Source organism: Podarcis melisellensis (genome assembly GCF_964234715.1).
Source record: "Podarcis melisellensis genome assembly, chromosome: 2".
NCBI classification, from domain to species: domain Eukaryota; kingdom Metazoa; phylum Chordata; class Lepidosauria; order Squamata; family Lacertidae; genus Podarcis; species Podarcis melisellensis.
The window spans coordinates 102,203,413-102,224,357 of NC_138529.1; the positions used below are offsets into that span (position 1 = coordinate 102,203,413).

Genomic DNA, 20,945 nt, shown 5'->3' on the forward strand with positions numbered 1-20,945 from the left:
TATCAGTGCAATTTTGGCTGCAGTACACATTCACATTTTCTCAGCTAAGGAATAGGGCTGAGAGAATGTCATATTTCTATCCCCCTCCCTCATTTTTTCCCTTTGTTCTGGCAGGGACATTCTTTGCCAGAAAATGTTAAAAGGTTGTGCATTTTCAGCCAGTCTTACAATCCTAGTTTTGTGCTTCCCGGGGTCCTCCAGTTTTCATCATGTTGACTACAGCTAGCTACTATAATCTGATTAAATTGTGAATTCAGCTAGTGAATTTAGGTGGTGAGCACCGCTAGAACTGGAACCATTAAAAGAAACAGGAGAGAAGTGTCAGCATTCTAGGAGGAACCACAGTGGTTGGTAGAATACCTTGTTTGTTTGTTTGTTTTTTAAGAAAGATCGTTCATCCTCCTCCTTCCCCACAAAAACAGTCCAATGAAGATTCTGGTGCAGTGTAAAGTGGCATTGAAAAAGAAAAATAGAATGGTGGGGAGAAGCAGTGTGTGAAATGGAAGGGAACTTGTGAATGGAGCCTTATCGCAGAGCTGGAAGGGCACCAGGGTCATCTGGTCCAACCCCCTGCAATGCAGGAATCTCAGCCAGATCATACATGACAGGTGGCCATCCAATCTCTCCTTTAAAAAAATCTTCAACAGGAACACTCATTTAAAAGGGAAGATGCACTGCAGCATTTGCTGTAATATCCACTTTCACTGCTAGAATGCCATAAGGAGAAAATTTAATTGAAAAACTGTTGTATTGGATGTGACGCTATATATCATAGAACACTGAAAAGGTGAGGCCTGTCTCTTCCTAGTACTGTAATTTAGCTTTTGGGGCATCGTTGGCAGTGCATATTATTTGAATTACCAATCGTATTAACAGCTTTGTGGTATTACAATCTGTTGAATTGCATTAAAGTCCATAGTGGTCTTCATAATTTGTTTCACACTTTGTTGTATCCTAAGCTATCCTTTGCTTGAACCTGGGGGAAGAGCTGGGTGTTAAAACTCTGCCACAAATAAATATCTAAGGGCACCTGAATGAGATTCTTATCCTATGTGCCTCTGCACAATTGTACACCGTTTTATTTGTAAGATTCTGCTGGATGCAATTAATTTTTCACTGGAAGTTTGAAATACAAGATCATGGCCACTCAATTATCTTCTGATAAATAGGGACATAAGTGCTGTGAAATCTTGAAGATAAAACCTTGGAAATCTATAGCATAGTGGATTACAGCTAGTGGCAGTTTCCCTCTGTAATCTACTCTTGTATAATTTAACGTCTTATGTTGCACACTCCTATTCTGTATTAGTAGCGTGCTTTCACTATGTGATTGCTTCTTTCTTAAACTGTTAATTTGAAGGAGACTAGATAATAAGCCTATTTTCCTAAACATATAACACCATGCTTGGTCTTACTTCACTTCAGAAGTATCTGCTTTCTGGGCTTCCTTCCAAACTGTTGATCTGACTTTAATTCAAAGTGTCTCCTTAGTGTTGTGCCTACTGGAATCTCTGGAACCAAAGTTGCTTTGATTGCTGTCTGGGGAATGAGTACAATTTCCTCCTAGCTGGCCATTATCTCTTGGGCTCCCTGTACTGAAGAAGGACCAGATGCTAATTCCATCTGCTGTGTCCAGTGGGAAAGGAAGTTGCTAGTAATGTCCTGAAAGACTTAAAATAAGCATTGTAGCCGTTCTTATAAATTCCATATTGGTTTCTTAATCAAGAACTTGTAAAATACATATTGTGCTATGGGGTCTGAAGTGTTCAGTATTTCCATTAAAAAATGGTTCATTGTCCTCCTAGCCATAGTGTTCAAGACAACTTAGATCAAGGATCTAAAGATCAAGGATCTATAGGTAAAGCTTACTTTTGTAGTGGTTTGTTTTTTGTTTTTTGCATAGCTTCAGTACATAGGAATGCAGACTCCAGCCTTTCCCTGAGTTTATGAAAATCCTATTTGTAAGAGCAGACAGCTTAATGTTGAATTATTATGTCCTGAGAAAAGTATTTTAAGTGTACAACTTGTAAAACTAATATTTGACATCAATTTCCCCATGCTCATCATTTTTGAGATATTCTGCAGTATTCTACCAGACTTTACTTAAATTCCTTGTTTATGTTTAAATATAGAGGGTCTGACACTTTTGGGGTTTCCCCTTGATGTGCCATCTCCATTGTTAATGTAGCAATAAATGGGAGCTGGGACGGTATATTTCTCAGAGCGTTTGATGATATGTTATCATCTCCTGTGTTGCTGGACGAGTCTTTTATGTGAATGCCATCTATCATACTGTTGCCTTTTGAAAATATGCATTCACTTTGACAGCAAGTATTTTGATTTGAGTTTTATTTAATTGTATTAATTTCCCATCTCTGCCCTTTTGTTTTCTTACCTTTTCCCTATATTCGTATCAAATCGAAAATCTTGTTTCACCTGTTTATGAAATAGGAATGTATGGGAGAGATCCTTGGAGGCTTTGTCTTTATTGAAGGATCGTTCTCCTCTCTCATAACCCCATTGTGTCATAGGGATGCTAATTTCAGGAAGGCCTCATTACTCTTGTCTTCATATAGTTTGAAATGACTCACATAAAGTGATAAAATATAATGAAAACAGCAATTCATAGAAAGAACAAAAACATATTGGAAGTTGCACAACTGTTTTCTTGTTTGGTAGGAAAAGGACAGTCAGATGTTTGTGCTATCAGGCAACACTTAGCAGCAGCATTTATTTTTATTTTCCAAATTTTTATTGACATTAACAACCCAAAAGTGCAGTAGCCACAGGGTATTACATCATGCCACATAAGACACAAATAAGCAATACAAAATTTAAAAAGGAAAATTGTGGCACAGTAATATAAATCAAGACAACCATATTTCCCGAGCTGAGGTGGATGGTGAATATTGAGCATCAAGGTCTGAAACATAAGAAATAAAATCCCACCAGATGGCATAGAAATGTTCTGAATCTTCCAACCCTTACGAAAGCAGCATCAACTATGATCAATTTTAAGGAATGTGCACTACATGGACCAAAGACTGCTCATGGATTGACATTCAGAATTATCTGTTGGATGCCATTTTCTTTCTCCTTCATATTTGATCCGTTGTCTTACCCTTACCCTTTTCAATAGGTAGTTCCATCTCTTCCAACTGCTGAAATAAAATATCCATAATATCAACACCACGTGTCTCTTCCAGTGGTATGAATACATATATTTATTTTTGTTAACCAGTTGGTTATTGTCAAAAGCTACATCTATGAAGCAAAGAATCATTGTCATTAGCTCACCATGGCTTACATTCCATGTTCAGTTTAGAAAGATTGCAAAGTACTTAGCAGTACAAGATGCTGACAGATTTTTTTCTATGATGGCACTGCATAAAAACTGAATTAACTCTTTCCCAATACACTGAACATGTGTCTCATTGCTCCTTATTCTACACAAGTGCTGATTCACAACTGGGTCGGGCACAGCTAAATATTTTTCAAATCTGAGAAACCTTCTGTTACCAGATGTGTGTAGTTTTACATGTGTTTTCCAAGAAGTCAAATGATGTAAACCAAGAGCTCTCATTAAAAAAAAATTGTCATTCTAAAATTGGTTGCCAGTATTTTTCTTTTGGCATGTTTTCTTCATCAACATTTTTTTTTTTAATGAAGTTCAGGTTCTTTGCATTTCTGAAATTTTCCCAGATGGTCACTAGTTCTCTTGTGTCCTTCTGAAATAGCAGATATGTTTTTCCAATCTCTTGTTCCTTTATCACAAAGAGATTGTGATGTTCCAGTAATGTTACGAGTAAGCAGCTTGCAACAAAACCAGAACACAGTTATTTGAAATGGAATACTGACATTGTTGGTGATTAATTATTTCTCATTGGCCAGTGTCCATGTATAATTATAGAATGAGAATTTTCTTCAGTGGATTATTATCCTTGGGAAACACGAATTGTTGAATTGGTTCTGCCCCATGCTCCACCAGAATTTGTGGCAAATAGGCCAAGCAGCAGGCTCACTAAAGTTAAAAATTGTAGACAATGTAGCATTTCCAAATTCATTTGCTTTCAGTTCTTGATGTGAAGTACTTCATTTGGTTTGTCTTCTGTGTTCAAGCTATGTTCCTCAAACCAGTAACTTTTCAGGCAGTATGTAAAATTCATTTCAGCTTCAGTCTCAGTTTGGTCCTTGAACTCCTTTCCTCTGGTTGTGGTTGGAGATACAACCTTCTTGTTTGTTTGGATCTCCTTTTCAGCCTTCCATACTGGGATCTAGATAATTTCTTTTTGCCATGCTGAATAATAAACCAAACTAAGCTGCTTCTTTTTAAAAAATCAGAACAGAACTATCAACCCCAGTTTTGAAACCCGCTTTGAGTGTATACAAAATTACACAAACAAGAATTATAAATTCCCGGCTCCACCAACAATTGAGAAAGAAAACTACAAATACCAAAGAGTTTATACAGATATAAACGAGCAGCAATTGCAATTTCCCAGTCATAGCGAGAGGAAATTTGTCAGCTGGTAAGAAATGTTTGTTACAACAACTTTCATCACTAGCTGATTCCAAAATGGTAGTGTGCCAGGGCAGCAGCAGCAACCAAGGTGAGCCGATCAGATGCACGTATGTACCTAACATTTCTTCCCATAAACTATTTTCTTGTAAGCAAGTCAGTTTATAAATTTATGCTATTATTCGCCTTGCCATGGAGCAATGGTAAGTCTGTCATGTGCCTATGAATTCTGCAACCTTTTGAATTCCACTGCCCTCCTACTTTTGCTGCCCCTAACATTTTGCCACCCTAGGCAGCTGCCTAGTATTTAAACTATCTCAGGCTCCACAATTGGAATACATATCCCACTGTGTGCCATTTTCCGTTGATACACCTGTCCCCTTTGGTTCAGGAAGTCATCAGCACTGGAGAGGCACAATGTTCCTGGCAGCCATTTGGACTCTGTGCGAAGGGTCATTGTTAACTCCTTTCTTCATCCTTCCCAAAACTAATGAAACCTGTTTGCACTCCTTGGTTGTGATTGCTGAAGCATGTTTAGAGAATTGACTCAGCACTGCCACTCACAGCGATGGGGTTTGTTTTTAGTGCTAGAAGAAGGGTTCAGAGGTTCTCAGTCGAGCTGTTTTAATCGTGTTGACAAAAACTTCTAAACCTGTCCTGAGCTTTAGCAGTTGGGTAGACTTCAAGTTTAAATAAATAAAATATACCTAGTTCTGGTTTGCTCCAGGATAATTACATTATTAAGACACTGGAACAGGAAATAAGGCATTATTAATAGCGGTAAAAGTCTAATCAAAGTTTTCTGTTACTTTTAGGCATTTCATATACTCCTAGTTTAATTTCAGATATATAAAAATCCTAATTAAATCATGACCTCTGCACACCAGATGGATTAGATTCCCTTTAATAATCTTATTTATTACAATATGTCATAGTAAATTAAAAAGTCAGCTCTGATTAATTGGTGTATTCTAGAACTCCTTCAAGACATCCAAAATATTACAGAACAGTTTGTCTTTCAGCCTAGGGGCCTCCTGATGTTCAGATAACTAATGAATGTTATCTCTCTCATGGCTCCTATTGTGTTGGTGAGTTAATGTAGAAGTTTTCCTGATTTGACTCCTGCTTCTCAAAATCTCAAAATCCAATCTTGAAAAACATATTGGAAGGAAAGTAGCACAACCACTGAACACCCACATTCATTTTGGAAAGGTTTACAGCAGATATTTCATTACGGTTGGAAGAGAACTGGTGAATCACTAAAATAGTAAGAGTGTGTCGAATTAAAATATCATTATTAGATGGTTATCTATTCTTCACCTATGCACAATTTATACATTCAGCACAGTTGATTGAGAAATAGATTTTTCCCAATGGTACTATTGCAAGCTATGTATGTATGAAGGAAGGAGGACCTGCACGCCTGACTGCTCCCATGAGAAGAAACACTTGGTACATAGAATACTAATGTCCTAAGGAGACCAGCCTTCTGCCTAGCTTGCTATATTTATTTACTTATTTCTACCCTGCAGGGACGCGGGTGGCGCTGTGGGTTAAACCACAGAGCCTAGGGCTTGCTGATCAGAAAGTCGGCGGTTCGGATCCCCGTGACGGGGTGAGCTCCCATTGCCCAGTCCCTGCTCCTGCCAACCTAGCAGTTTGAAAGCACGTCAAAGTGCAAGTAGATAAATAGGCACCGCTCCAGCAGGAAGGTAAATGGTGTTTCAATGCGCTGCTCTGGTTTGCCAGAAGCAGCTTAGTCATGCTGGCCACATGACCCGGAAGCCGTACGCTGGCTCCCTCAGGCAATAAAGCGAGATAAGCACCGCAACCCCAGAGTCGGCCATGACTGGACCTAATGGTCAGGGGTCCCTTTACCTTTACCTTTACCCTGCAGTTTTGCTTACAGGCTGGACTCCCAAGTGCAGCTAATTATCAACTTTCTTTGTTTGTTTCCATTTATTAATCTTTTACTATAAAATTTATTGAAGGGTTATTGGTTTGTAGTTTTTTTTTTGTTCGTGTTTTTATTGTCTACATTGTGTTTTTATATTGTATTTTTATGTTGTGAAACTCCCTGAGATCTACAAATGAAGGGCAGTGTACTAAATAAATAAATAAATAGAAGCAAGAACAATAAAACATGAAAAGTGAAATAAAACATAGGGATGTAGAGCAGCAGAAAATTAGCCTGTTATCAGGATTGTTGTACTCTTCCATTATAGGTCCCAAGGATCTTCAGAATCCCAGCTTGTCTCTTACAAGTCTGGGTGCTCTTATCATCGGTGATCCTGCTTGTTGCATGTTTTATTTCCTCAGGCACTCCTGATTACAGGACCACATCTTTCCTGCAGCATAGGTTCCTTGCCTCATTTTGGACTCTCAGCTGTCCATTGAGGTGCAAGTTAATTCTGTGTCCAGGGCGGCTGTCTACCAGCTCCACCTGGTATTCAGGCTGAGACCCTACCTGTCTGCGGGCTGTCTTGCCAGAATGGTGCATGGTCTAGTTATCTCCTGCTTGGACTACTGCAATGCGCTCTGCGTGGGGCTACCTATGAAGGTGACCCAGAAATTGCAATTAATTCAGAATGCGGCACCTAGACTGGTGACTGGGAGTGGCCGCCGGGACCACATAACACCGGTCCTGAGAGATCTGCATTGGCTCCCAGTACGTTTCTGAGGACAATTCAAAGTGTTGGTGCTGACCTTTAAAGCCCTAAATGGCCTCGGTCCTGTATACCTGAAGGAGTGTCTCCACCCCCACCGTTCAGCCCGGACACTGAGATCCAGCACCGAGGGCCTTCTGGCGGTTCACTCATTGCGAGAAGTGAGGTTACAGGGAACCAGACAGAGGGCCTTCTCGGTAGTGGCACCCGCCCTGTGGAACGCCCTCCCTTCAGATGTGAAGGAAATAAGCAGCTATCTTCTCTTTAAAAGACATCTGAAGGCAGCCCTGTTTAGGGAAGATTTTAATATTTGATGGTGTATTGTTTTTAACACTTGATTGGAAGCCGCCCAGAGTGGCTGGGGAAACTCAGCCAGATGGGCAGGGTATAAATAATAAATTATTATTATTATTTTGTTTGTTTGTTTGTTTGTTTGTTTACTGGCCCTCAGACCTTCCTCGCCATCTCTCATTTCTCTCCGTCTTTCTAATTTCCCTCTATGGCAAAGCCTGCCAACATTTCCTCCTGTGTCTCCTCTTACGTCTCTCTTCTCTCTTCCCCGTTTACTTTCTCTATATCTTCATGACTCAGAGGCTTTGACTATTGCAGGTGCTGCTGCCAACCTTTTGGTGGATGTAGGGAGGCAGGAAATAGTTTTGTCCTATTCTCCAGCAAATACCATCAAGATTCCCTGTACAATTTCACAGTCCAAGACTCATGCGCCTCAAATATGTCCTCTTCCATATGAAACTTGCTCTGTTTACATTCAGTGGGGTGGTTACTACTCCATGTGAAGTAAGAGCATCTGTTGCAAGAAGCATCAGCCCTACCACTGTTGGGCCAATGAGACTCAAGCTGTTCCTCTGGTTTATCCGGGCAGTTCCATAACCTAGCTGTTCAGAAAGGCCTAGTGTCTGCCTTGGTCCTCTTTCGTTTGATTTCTATTGCATTTCTTGATTTTGGCTCTTATTTGTTGCTACTTCATTTTGTTGAAAACTCCTTTGGAGGGATGAGGCTTAAGTGTTTTACATTAATTAAAAATTGTAAATCTAAAGTGGGCTGGAAGTTCATTGAAAAATGTCCCATCTACATGTACCTATGGATGGCAGTCTGAAGCCTAACCCTGTTAAAGTAACTAAAACAGCTTCACAGCATGGATTTGTTCAGACATACCATTTGACATTCTCAGGATAACTTCTGGCACTATTCCTGTTACACACAGGAGTTACATTTCAGAATATATTTTGAAAACTGAACTGGATCCTGGAATCCTGTTAAATCCTGCTTACACAGATGGTGCGCTTGAGTTGTTTGAGAAAAGTCTTCTTTCTTGATTGGAAGCTGCACTTGTATAGGGGCTGGTACAGCAGGAGAAGTAAGGTTACTTGAGTGCATCTAAAGAAACCCTTGAAGAGAGCCGTATTATTAGGCTAAAAGTAGTGGTGAAAGGTAATCATTTCCTGTAGTTTCCATGGCAAGCTATTATAAGTGGTGCAAGTAAGTTTTGGGGAAGGGAATAGAAAGAACATATCTTTAAAAGCAAACAAGAGAAAGGGAGATTGAAAACATTAAAAAGAAAGATTTTAAGTGTCTCCACTGCACAAAAAAACAGTGTTTCCTTTGAGCAAAGGAAGAAAGTGAGAGAATTGTCACATCAGGCCGGTACAAAGGAATCAGCCTACGCACCTTTCTACCTCTTTTGAATATATTTCATGCTTCTCTCCTCACCCTGCGCCAAGTCTTCTAATCTTCTAAGTAAAAAACATTTTTAAGTGGAATTTCTTTCCCTAGTGTGTTATCCAAGAAAGTGTTTGAATGGGGAAGGGTGTCAAATAAGTGCCTGTTCAGTGGTATTTTCCCACAAGCAGGTTTTTATGGTTTGAAGATTATAATGCATTCATTTTTCCCCATCCTGGTGTTATTAGAGGTTAATCGGCCTTTGCAAAACCAAGGTTTATTGAGTAGCTATTTCAGCTGGATCAAACCTGACAGTTGGTAAGAAATATTTTGGGGTCAAAATGTTCATATCAGTATAATGTTCTAGGCAGTCAGTCAGCATAAGGACTAGATTAAGGTTCAGAGAAGTGGAATGGAGCAGGAAGCCCATTAGAAACTGGACACAAAGCAGTGTAGTTGCTATTTGAAGCATATATATCTGCAGTAGCAACCCACAATCCTGGTTTTGCGATCAACACCTCTTACAGCTGCCTTCCCAAATCTGGTGCTCTCCAGATGTTTTGGTCTACACATCCTATCAGCCTCAGCCATTATAGTCAGTGGTCAGAGGTGATGGGAGTTGTAGAACACTGTCTTTTGGGATGTTAAGAAATGTAATAAAAAATTTCAGTGCATAAAATACACAGTACAAAACAAATGCTTTATTTACGATATTATATTCTTATCATAGCCACAATAGCCAATAAATATGTCTCCATACATGCAAATATATTAAGTAGATTATAATGTGATGATGTACAATATGCATATTCCAGAGCAAAGAGCCAGTCATGTTTTATTATACCATAAGAAATTACACACTTGACCCAATAAGATAATCAAGTGCTAGAACACTAATATGAAAAGCAACTTGTTTAAATGTGCATCAGAAAACTCTGGAAACAAAGCCTTATGAGGAACAGTTGAGGGAGTTGGGTATCTTTAGCCTAGATAAGAAGAGACCGAGAGACAATAGGATAGCAATCAATATGATAAAGGTAAAGGTAAAGGTACCCTGCCCGTACGGGCCAGTCGTGTCCGACTCTAGGGTTGTGCGCCCATCTCACTTAAGAGGCTGGGGGCCAGCGCTGTCTGCAGACACTTCCGGGTCATGTGGCCAGCGTGATGAAGCTGCTCTGGCGAGCCAGCACCAGTGCAGCACACGGAAACGCCGTTTACCTTCCCGCTATAAAGCGGTACCTATTTATCTACTTGCACTTAGGAGTGCTTTCGAACTGCTAGGTGGGCACGAGCTGGGACCGAAAGACGGGAGCTCACCCCGCCGCGGGGATTCGAACCGCCGACCATGCGATCGGCAAGCCCTAGGCACTGAGGTTTTACCCACAGCGCCACCCGCGTCCCATCAATCAATATGATAGCAGTCTTTTCAAATGGAAGATGGAGTAAGCTTCTCCAGAGGGCAGAACCTGAACCAATGGCTTCAAGTTATAAGAAAGGAGTAACACCAGAAAGGACTTTTTGATGGTAATAGCTATTTGACAGTGGAATGGGCTCCTTCAGAAGGTGGCAGGCTCTCCTTAATGGGATGTTTTTAAGCAGAGGTTGGATGGCCATCTGTCATGGGTGCTTTAATTGAGATTCCTGCATTTCAGGGGGTTGGACCAGATGATCCTCTGGGTCCCTTCCAACTCTACAATTATATGATACTATAACAGGGAAAGTCCCAAGTAGATGGTCTTCAAGAGACAGTAGTTACTATATCAGAAGCAGGTGTAGTGAGTCCGGGTACCAAGTTGAAAACAGTACTTATTTATTGTATATTATGTGAATGTATAATTTTTGTTATCTATTATTTTAATTCCGGGTGCGACCATAAAAGTTCACACTGAATTTAGTTAATACAGGTTCAGGAGACTGGATTTTAAAACATTAATTTATTATCCTGCTTAGTTGACTTGCTACGTCATAATGACTGCTCCCCACATTAAATGGGGGGCACCCTTTGCGTGGTCACGCGCAGCCCCCTGGACCCTATGCGGCACCATTAGCACAGGCTTGGCTTTGCCTTCCCCAGGTGGGATACCTGGAGGTCTCCGCCTACCTCAGCCAGTTGCCCAGTCTCGCCTGGGGAGGCGTTGCCAAGGTGACCAGGCCAGGTAGGGGGAGGGATCACCGTGCCCACACAATAGGGGGAGGATCTTACCTGGGAATCGTCAGTTGGCTCCAGAGTAAAGTTCCAAATCTTTGTAAGTTGAAACTTTCAATAAAATATTTTATTGCCTCCCACTGTCATTGTGTCAAAAAACTTGATAAAAATCCCTGTGCTTATAAATTCTGCATGCTGCCATATTTAGCAGATTGAAATCCTAAAATCCTAAAGGATTATATTAATAATTTACCCCATGTATACTTAGGGGCACAGCTGATAGCTGTTCACATTACTTCAAGTAGGGCAGTGTTCTGTGAACTACAGCAGCTCATGTCATGGGCATCACATGACTGCCGAATCCTTCACTTAAGATGAGCCATGTATTCCTACACAATCTGTGCCAAGTATTCCTTTCACAGAAGAAACTTTTTTATTTTAACAATTTTAAATGTCAGGCTGTCTAAATCTTCCTTAGTCAGCCATTTGACTGCTGGCTATTTTGATGAGAAGATTATTCCTGGTTCTTTATAAGTTCGTTCAATTTAAGCCTAACTTCTCTTTTAAAGTATCTACCTTTATCCCATCAAAATGTCCTATACAATATAAAAGCGTTTTAGCAATGCTGTGTTGCCATTGGGACCGGAGTCTGCTACAGGGTCAAAGGAGGAAAGCACCCACTCCACCTTGGCTTCAGCAGAGTCTCGGACAAATTATCAACCATTTTGGAGTGTCTTGATATTTATTATATGGTTCAGCTACTGGAAAATTGCCTTAAAAAAGACGAATGATTCATCTGCAGCTGCTTTCAAAACTGAAAAGAGAGTAAATGTTCTTAGTTAGTAGGCATACTTAGATTAACCTTCTATCATGCACATGGAACCAAACATAGGTTCAGGAACAGTTAAAGTTCATTTCACCTTTCAGCATTTTAAGTTGATTGATCTTACGTCATTTTACAACAGCTTTTGTGGTGGTATTTTTATTATTATCAGGGCACATTACAGCCATTTAAAAATGCAATGTTGAAATAGTTTAGAACACTCTGGGGAGGTCACTTCGCTCCTGCTAACACAGCAGTTTGACTTCAACTCCAGAGACATACTCCATTGCCAGCTATATATTTCCTCCTTTCCCTTCTTCCCATGAAAGTCGGGCATTCATGTTAGTTTAGAGGGACAGAACTTTGTGACTGCTCCTCTGCTTGCTCTTTCACTATATTAGCAGCTAAATTATTGCCAGTGGTTGGCTCAGCAGCTGAGCTGTCCTGCCATGTTTGCCTTTTCTGCTTTAACTGTTCACTTTCTCCGCTAGCTGTGCTCAAATACTTGTTCTTTATTGTCATTTATCTGACACGGATGTTGCTCAGAGGATAAGTCAGGTTACGGTTTGGTGGTTACCAATATCCACACACTAGAGAAATTGTGAATTTCTTTCTACTAAATACTGAGAACATAAAGTACGATATAGAATCATGGGGTAGGCTTAAACTGTCATTTTGGGGCAGAATAGCCACAATTAAGATGTCTGTGCTACCAAGAGTACTGTTTCTATTCCAGAATATCCCCGTGATTAAAGGCATGAAGATATTTAAGGATTGGCAGAGGGTAATTTCAAAATTTGTCTGGCAGGGCAAAAAACCGAGAATAAAATACAAATTGTTAACAGATGTAAAGGAAAGAGGGGGCTTTGCCCTGCCAGACCTGAAATTGTACTACGAGGCGTCATGCCTATGCTGGGTAAAAACATGGATAAAACTGGAAGATAGGGAAATGTTAGATCTAGAGGGACACGACAACCGGTTCGGTTGGCATGCCTACCTATGGCATGGGCGCAGGAAAGTACATAAAGACTTCGGAAATCATATCTTTAAGGGTCCACTGATTGAGGTATGGGAGAGGTACAGAGACATGCTAGAGCCCAAAACACCGCACTGGCTGTCGCCACTAGAAGTTATGGGTGTCAAAAAGATAAATATGAGGGCCAATTGGGCCACCTACGAACAATTGCTAAGAAAAGAAGAAGGAAAGTGGACAATGAAGCCGTACGAGCAGGTTAAAGAACAAGTCTATGACTGGCTGCATTACTTTCAGTTAAATGACATGTTTAGACAAGACATTAAAGATAAAGGATATATGGATAAAGCCTCCAGATTTCAGACTGAGATACTAAACAATAATTACAAAACCCTATCCAAAATGTACAGTATGTTACTAGATTGGAATTTAATAGACGAAGAAGTTAAGCCGGCAATGATACACTGGGCTAGGGACTTCGGTCATAATATATACTTTGAAGAGTGGGAAAAGATTTGGAAACAACATATTAAATTTACGGCTTGCGTGATACTGAAGGAGAACCTAATGAAAATGTTCTACCGCTGGTACCTAACTCCTGTAAAATTAGCCAAAATGTATGGTTCCTGTAAAAAGTGCTGGAAGTGTAAGAAAGGGGATGGGTCTTTCTACCATATGTGGTGGGAATGCCAAAAGGTTAAAGGATTCTGGGAGAGCGTCTATAACGAAATGAAGAAAATTTTAAGATACACCTTTGTTAAAAAACCCGAGGCCTTCTTGCTGGGTATGTTAGGAAGGGAGATAAAAAGGAAAGACCATAAGCTGTTCCAGTACGCAACAACGGCGGCAAGAGTATTATTAGCCCAAAGCTGGAAATCAGAGGGTATACCAACAATTGAGGAATGGAGAGCGAAGCTGTTAGAATATGTGGAGATGGACAAAATGACAGGGAAAATCAGATACTTAAGGGATCAGAGGTTTATTAAGGACTGGGAAAGCTTTACGAACTACCTGGAAAATTTAAGTGAGGGACAAATAACATTGGTGGGTTTTAAGGGAGCTCTGTAAAAAAAGCAAAGGGTATTGTCTAAAGAGGAATGGAAGAATCAGATAGATCAACGACATTACAAAATAACAAACGCGAAATTGTATAAAAAAGATTAGTACGGATGATTTGTGGAAAGGTTGAAGGAAGTCACATTCTAGATTGGTGAAAATGAGCATTTAACTTTGTGTATTATGTTCTTGTATTTTTCTTTTATTATGGAAATCAATAAAAAGCATGTTGGAAAAAAAAAATACTGAGAACATAAAGTAACATCTTTCCATTCACAGGGGTAGATGGGTGCTTTATGTGCGTGTGGGTGGCTTTTGGGGTTAATTATTATTATCCCTTACTATTAATGAAGTTTGTGAAGGATGATGTCTTAATTAGTCCATGGGGGAATACTTCAGTTGATTATTGCAGTGGCTTCTGTGTACTCCTTTACTAATAAGTAGGGCTGATAACTGGTGCTGTTTAACATGTTATGCAGCATTGTCAGGGTGTAAGAAACTTTCCTTAAGGTGGGAGTAATAGTGTCCCTCCCTCCCAAGAAATCTTAAAATTTAAGTTGGCCAGTTAGACAGAGTGAAAGGAGATGCTAACTTGATGAAGCAGAACAGTCAGGAAAGGGAGAGTTAACTGGTCTTGGAATGCCCATAAAGAGGGAGGCTAGGGCAGACCACTACTGGGAGTGCATTTGCAATTATTGGCTATCTCATTGGTGCCGTTTTATTTCTGCTGTTCGCCACTCTGTCATTTTAGCACCGCAGTGACATCCAAACAAAACTGCAATCAAGACTGTTTGTCAGTGCTCTGGTGCGTAGGGGTGGAACATGAAGATCTGAAAAAAGAGGGCTTAGAAAAGAAATCACAGTAAATGATATTTGCAAATGTGTGAACTCAGTTTGGACATGTAATTACACAAAGCAATTGCCATTTGGAAAGGGTGAAAATTGTAATTGCATGCTTCGAACAGCAGCCCACGACCCTAAGCCTCCTCAGTTTCTGGAAGTCTTTGTGTGCTGAAACAAATAGTAAATGCAACTTCTGTACCCAATTAAGTGCTTGTTTGTCTTTGTATAATGAAGAAGCTCTTGGATATTGAAGTAGTTACAAAATGTTATCATTAACTTCTCAGTTGTTCACAATATATATCCTGTAGCTGCTTTGTCGTCTGTATTCAATCTTCTTATTCTTTATCCCTGGCCAAAGAGATGCTGCCATAAAACTACATGTTCTGTAAGCCTGTTTCAGGATCAGCAGGACTATTTGATTGAAATGAGAGAATACTGTAATCAGTAGTAGGCCAATACTATTGCCTTTTTTTAGAAACTGTTTTATGAGGTGGTGGGGCTGCTGTGGTCAAACTAGGCCTCGGAACCCTTACAGATTTTCATAAACGTAAAAAATAATTGTCTCATTTCACTTTTATGAAAATAGATGTAAAGACGTTCCACGAGCTATTTTCTCCCTATTTCATATGCACAGTGTTCTGATGATTAGCTACTAAAAGAATCAATGAGACTGTATTTTCATAAACATTTTACTTCTTATCTTCTTGTTGGATAGAGTATGTGTGTTTCATGTTGCTAAGGGTGCTTCCACACACAGAGCTAGGCAGGGGCAGATGTCCCATTTTGCCGCTTGAGGTGACATGGTAATTTCCTGCTCAGTGGCGTAGCGTGGGTTGTCAGCACCCAGGGCAAGGCAAGTAATTTGCGCTCCCTAACCCGTGGATTTGCGCACCCTAACCCTAACCCCCAGATGTTGCGGCCGGTGCGGCCGGCCCCCCTGCACCCCCACGCTACGCCACTGTTCCTGCTGCCGCCCCTCCCCACACTGCCACCTTGCTGCCCCACTGCCTGTGAAGCATTTCATATCTACATTGCACGGGAGCGCCTGTGGAGTGCTGGCAAAGGTCCTGGCTTCTGGCAAGATTTGTCTCGTGACATCTTAGGCACTCCATGACCGCACCGCTTCTCCAATGGCAGGGGAGGTGGTGGGGCGCCAACTCTTGGGGTTCTACCACCTAAGGCTTGCCTCATGAGTGGGTTGGCCCTGGAGCTGGGTCTGGAGAATGGGTAAGAATACAGAATTCCCTTGACATGGAACCCACCACCACATTTAGTATCCTCAAAGTAAAAAGCATATTGCATAACCGTGATGAGAGAGCCCTCTACCATGAAACTTGGCTGAGCTTGTTTAATATCCACTCTCTAGCTTTTTCTATTTACAGCTTTGTAGTATTTTTCTGACATTTGTACAAAGCAGGGTAGATAACAAGGTTAGAAATCAAAAAGACAGCACTACAAAATGTGTTTAAGTAGTGCTAGCATAAAAACCCTGCTTATCCCCGAGTCCTAAATACTTATCGAAATATTGCAACCAGACCAGTGTAGAAAACCGTAGCTGGAGAATAAATAGCTACCAAAAAAGCTGCCTATAGGGATACTTCACTGTGGGGTTTGTTTGTTTAAGATACAAAGGGCACTTTTTGAAGGCTATATGCAGCAAATCATATTGCAGCAGAAAACAGAGGGAGAGCTGATGTAGAAAAGCAGCTAACACTGCTGTGAGCCGTATATTGAGCTATATGCTCCATTCAGTGAGTGGTTGATGATGATGATGATATTTGGATATAGCCTTACAGGAATATTGTGAGCATTAGTGAGATACTGCACGTGAACTTTTTCCACAGGTAGTTTATGTTCCTTCCTTATAGTGGGACAGACCTTTGGTCTAGAATTTTTTTGCTCCTGACTATTTTTTTTCTCATGTCAAAAAGAAAACAGATTTTTTCTGCCTCCCACATCACCACCACCATCATCATCTCCCAAAACATTTAATGCAAATTGGATAGTGGCCTTTGAAAATGTAGACTAGCTGATGGGTGTTAAACCCAGCTGCTTTCACTGTGTGAACAGGTATGCAGAGTTGAACCCCACCCATCAGCTGAAGTCACCAGCAACATCAGCTGAGGGTCAGCTGGGCATAGCTTAAGGGAAATGGCCTCTTGACCCAAATTGGACCCCTTGGAAGGTGAAGATTTGCCCATCTGCTGGAAGTTGCCCACCTGACTTAAGGTGATGTCTAACAATCAAGTCCTGCTTGAGCAGTGGACTTTGGCTTGTGCAAATGTGTTGTGCGGTTATGGGGGAGCACATTGGGCTACAGGGGGGAGTTGGGGAAGTCTTCCTTTGTCTGCTAGAATGATTTGGATCTCACCCAGAAGCTATAGTAAATTGGTAAGTCTCTAAGGTGTCTCAAGCCTGTCTAAAAATTAAAATATTTCCATTTCCTGTAGACTTCTAAAATCTCATTATTTTTATTGTGAATAGAAGGCTAGCTTACAATGATAAAATGATGACAAACTGGGATTAGAATAATATTGCAGCAACACCAAAAGTAAGAGAATGCAATCAACAAACAATTAGGGAGTTTCAGTGGAGCAGTTGACAACTACAATATGCTAATGACTGCTACACGTTGGTATATTAAACATATATAATTGGAGTTACAGAACATTAATTGGAGGGAGAACGAGTTTTGTTCTTTTTTATTTGTTTATTTATTGAAGTTCTAGACTTCATCAAAGGATCACAGGGCAGTTTACAATATAAAAACACAAAAATAATAACATTGTAACAAAACACAAAAATAATAACATTGTAACAAACAAAAGTAGTAAGAGAGAGGGAGAGTTTTAAAGGCCATAGTTTGTTTAATTAGCCAAAGGCCTGGGAAAAGAGGAATATTTTTTGGCTGGCACCTAAAGATACATGAGCCTCCCTGGGGAGAGCATTGTACAAACAGGGAGCCACACTGCCTCACATTGCCACTCTCTGGACCTCTTGTGGAGGGGGCACAGAAAAAAGGGCCTCAGGTGGTGATCACAGGGTCCAGGTCAGTTCTTACGGGGAGAGGCAGTCCTTGAGGCATTGTAGTTCTGAGCCATTTTAAGCCCATCCTATCTGCTGGGGCAGCAGACCATGCAGGTCTAGCTCTTGACGTTTGCAGACTTCATATCTCAAATCTATAATGCCTGTTTTTCCTCCTAGGTTTACTTCATTTCTCTTTACCCTCTGCGTTCCCCCCATCCCTTCCGTTCTCTTTTCTGACACCTTCATCTGCTTTTGTGCCACTCCATAGCGCAGTTTCTTCATTCTGTTTTTTTTTTTATATATATAAAGTTTTTATTAGGGTTTCAACAAATTTTAATCATAACAAAACACAACAACACAATAACAAACAAAACATAAACAACAGAAAAAGAAAAATAATATGAGTTCAAATCTTAATTTCTTGTAACTTACTTTCCCAACTTCCTCACACCTCCCCTTTCTGTATTCCAAATTCTGATTTATTTTCAGCAAATCCTTCCCTTATCTTTGACCTAATTTTGATGTTGCTTATTTTCTTTAAATTAACCATTATCGCTACTAACCACTTATTTTCTAATCCACCGTCATTTTAACATTGATTAATTTTGCTATATTTTTAACTTATTTCTCATAAAACATTTTTACATATTCCTTTCAACTATGTCACTAATGCCACACTATCTTTATATCCTGCATCACTTTTACATTCAAATATTTTGCAATGTTTTTGCAGATAGTCTTTAAATTTCTTCCAATCCTCTTCCGTTTGTTCTTCTCCCGTGTCTCGGATTCTGCCAGTCATTTCTGCCAATTCCATGTAGTCTATCAATTGCATCTGCCATTCTTCCAGAGTGGGCAAATCTTGTGTCTTCCAGTACTTTGCGATAAGTATTCTTGCTGCTGTTGTTGCATACATAAAGAAAATTCTATCCTTCTTTAGCACCGTCTGGTCAACAATGCCCAAGAGGAGGGCCTCTGGTTTCTTAAGGAAGGTATACTTAAATACCTTTTAAAGTTCATTATAGATCATTTCCCAGAAAGCCTTAACCTTTGGGCACGTCCACCAGAGGTGAAAGAATGTTCCCTCAGTTTCCTTACATTTCCAACATTTATTATCAGGCAAATGATATACTTTTGCAAGCTTGACTGGTGTCATGTACCACCTATAAATCCAGTTTCTTCATTCTGTCTTCTGCTTCCATTTGTCTGTGTATGGTTTTTGAACAATGATGTTCACAATAAACTCTTTTGCTTTGTGCCAATAAACATTGGTGCTGCCGTATAACTGCTACCACCTACTCTTTCTAGAAAATGATTATACAAATTTGATAAAGAAAATTAAAATGACGTATGTCTTTTATGTTAAAAATTATCCTGCTGACCTTGGGCAACATCCAGTGATGTCCACCCGCTTACACCATGGAAATCTAGTGATTGTCTTTCCCCTCTTCAGCATCCCCCTCCTGAAGATCTGCTGTGGAGGTTGCACCATTTTCTTATTTGCCTTTAATGTTCACATCTACCTTTTAATGTAATAAGCTGTGGTGACCCAAGTGACCTTCATGGATGTCCCTAAGTCATAACATTGTGACAAAGTTAAATGGCATGAGGACAAATAGGACTGTGGGCAGGGGAGGGGAGGGGGCATCAAGAAGAATCGACAGCGCTTACAACAAAAGGCAACTGAACAGCACTGGGGAAAAATATGTTCATAATTGGTTAAAAGTAGCCAAAAGGGGAGGGGGTGCTTTTTGAGACTTGTGAAAATAAACAGAAAGCCATAGGAGTAATTTAAGCTCTTCTCTATTTTACGTGTGACAGGTTAAATTATCTTTGCAAACCAATTTATAGTTATAGCATGTTCTTTGCAAATGTCTTTTAATAGAGGCTTTGGTTTTTTTTTAATTTTCAAGGGACAGCATTTTAAAACAATGTTGAAGGAATAAGGGAGTACTAATATATCTACAATACCCTTTATAATACAAAGTTATTTATAAAAGTAATGCCAGACATAATATGAAATTCTTACTGAATATATTCTTAGCAACAGTGATGTGATATGTCTCTCATATATCATAGAATAGAATCATAGAGTTGGAAGAGACCACAAGGGCCATCGAGTCCAACCCCCTGCCAAGCAGGAAACACCATCAGAGCACTCCTGACATATGGTTGTCAAGCCTCTGCTTAAAGACCTCCAAAGAAGGAGACTCCACCACACTCCTTGGCAGCAAATTCCACTGTCAAACAGCTCTTACTGTCAGGAAGTTCTTCCTAATGTTTAGGTGGAATCTTCTTTCTTGTAGTTTGGATCCATTGCTCCGTGTCCGCTTCTCTGGAGCAGCAGAAAACAACCTTTCTCCCTCCTCTATGTGACATCCTTTTATATATTTGAACATGGCTATCATATCACCCCTTAACCTCCTCTTCTCCAGGCTAAACATGCCCAGCTCCCTTAGCCGTTCCTCATAAGGCATCGTTTCCAGGCCTTTGACCATTTTGGTTGCCCTCCTCTGGACACGTTCCAGTTTGTCAGTGTCCTTCTTGAACTGTGGTGCCCAGAACTGGACACAGTTCTCCAGGTGAGGTCTGACCAGAGCAGAATACAGTGGCACTATTACTTCCCTTGATCTAGATGCTATACTCCTATTGATGCAGCCCAGAATTGCATTGGCTTTTTTAGCTGCCGCGTCACACTGTTGGCTCATGTCAAGTTTGTGGTCAACCAAGACTCCTAGATCCTTTTCACATGTACTGCTCTCAAGCCAGGTGTCACCCATCTTGTATTTGCGCCTCTCATTTTTTTTGCCCAAGTGCAATACTTTACATTTCTCCCTGTTAAAGTTCATCTTGTTTGTTTTGGCCCAGTTCTCTAATCTGTCAAGGTCGTTTTGAAGTGTGATCCTGTCCTCTGGGGTGTTAGCCACCCCTCCCAGTTTGGTGTCATCTGCAAATTTGATCAGGATGTCCTTGAGTCCATCATCCAAGTCGTTAATAAAGATGTTGAATAATATATATATATATATATTTCCAACTAAATTTTGTTCAGAGTAGACCCTTTGAAATGAAATGAATCTAACTTCAGTGGTCTACTCTGAATCGGATACAACCCTTTGAATGGAATTGAACTAATAAATCCCACCAGTGGGAGCCGCTGCATAAGGACTGCCACTTGTGCAACAAGACTTTCCCCGGATACCTACCAAATGCCCTGA

The 20,945-nt window shown here is 40.4% G+C and overlaps 1 protein-coding gene across 5 annotated transcripts in view; it reads left to right on the forward strand.

Moving 5' to 3' along the window:
* CFAP20DC (CFAP20 domain containing) overlaps positions 1-20,945 on the forward strand; it is a 141,324-nt gene that overhangs the window by 22,806 nt on the left and 97,573 nt on the right. The gene's annotated exons all lie outside the window — the stretch shown is intronic.